Source organism: Limulus polyphemus, unplaced genomic scaffold (genome assembly GCF_000517525.1).
Source record: "Limulus polyphemus unplaced genomic scaffold, Limulus_polyphemus-2.1.2 Scaffold2184, whole genome shotgun sequence".
In the NCBI taxonomy this organism is placed as follows: domain Eukaryota; kingdom Metazoa; phylum Arthropoda; class Merostomata; order Xiphosura; family Limulidae; genus Limulus; species Limulus polyphemus.
Genome location: NW_013667794.1, coordinates 89461 through 91309, shown reverse-complemented (window position 1 = coordinate 91309; position 1849 = coordinate 89461).

Here is a 1849-nt window from a genome sequence, read left to right as displayed (position 1 = left end):
AAGTGGACTTTTGACAAGAAGAAGAGAACCATATATAAATTGTGTTTGTGATATGCCTGTAATCTCTATAGTGTGAAGACTTTGTTGTACATAGGTTTAACTTGTTGATCGGAAGCAATTCATCAATCTAAAATTTTCTGATAGTAGAACAATTAGAATTTAGCATATTTTGTAAAAGTTGTTGTAAAATTTCATTGAACTAGTTGTTACGTATCTTTGGTGACAAAAACTAGCGCGATTCGCAGGAATTAGACAGCTACAAAAGCACTCTCGAAAAACCAACTTGAAACCATGTTCGACGATGTCTCTTCTCCATTATAACAGTCCAATCATACCAAGCAATACATTATGTAGTGCTTCATGAATTAATCACAGTAAAGTTAGAAACTTAGTACATTGGTGCGAAAACTGGTCGATAGCTATGTTGTAAGATATTAAGTGTCCTTAAAACTTCATTATGATCAATCCTGGACATACTAACTCGGTGATGTTTGCTGAACTGTATGAAATATCTACAATAAAGTAAACCAAGCAAACAGCCGTATTTCCTATAGTCGATAACATACAATACGATAGGGGTAAATAAATCAGTTATGTGTGGAACGATGAGGAGAATTCAGAAGATGAAAATATGTCATTCCTATTGATAAGTTACTGAAACGAAGATCACGAACTCATGAGAGACATTACATCATCACTGATTTTTGATGGAGAATTGACAATACAGTCCATCATCATAATCAAGAATTAAATTATTATTGATGCTTGATTGAGAACTGTTTGGACAGAGCAGGTTTGTAAAACAGATGTCACCGATTATTTGTGAAGGTTAGATGATTTATCTGTCAAACAATAAGAACTGAGTTTACTCTCGATGAGATCCCTATACCAAGTCAGAAGTTATTCCTTCAAAGTTTTGGACCAAAGAAAAGAAAAATATCAAAACTCGTGGTGTATATAATTCTATACACACGACAAAGATTGGAATCGTAAAACTCAAGTCTGTATATGGTGATACAATCCTGTTTGCAACAGAATAATGCTGTTATTCATTGGGAAAAATGGCGGTATATAAGAATCTCTATTGGACGTGATTCTTGGACAACACTGGCATACATACGTAATAAGTGTTATATAATTTAGAAAAAGAATGATGTTTTGCAAATTAAGTCATCACTATTTGAGAGCAGTCATTTTCGAGCAGAAGTCATTCGAAACTTTCAAGCTTTAAAAGGCGGTCTATAAGCTTTGATTTAGCCTGCTCTGGACTTACAGTTTCGCTTTAGGTTGTACACAGTTATGTATACAGAGATTGATGTATATATATTGATTTTTTTTTCAATTCTTTGCCCAAATCTAACAAAATATATTTTACAAGATATAGCAATATTTAAGAATAGTAAACGTAAGCATTTTTCGGTAACAGACCTGTTTAGTTGTGGTAGATGCGACCTTAAGGTTTACCTTTCAACATGAAACATTTAAGGGCTGTTTATTGAAAAAATAATAATGATTTTTAAATTAATTTGAAATATTATCTTTTTTCTTCTGACACTAATTATTTCTGTAACGATTTGACATTTGTATATTATATAAACTGCAACAGGTGCTATATGGCACGCATGAATTAAAGGTATAAACCAATAATATGTGGCGCTATGCTAAGCAGACTTAAAAGAAAAAAAAAAACAACCTTAAAATTAAGTTTATTAAAATTTTCATCATTCGTATCAACAATATCTAAAACGTTTTAAGTTACTTCCAACTGATTATGCAAATACTTTTTGTGTGTAAAATTGATATATTCTGTCATGATTGTTTGTTTGTTTGTTATGAATTTCGCGCAAAG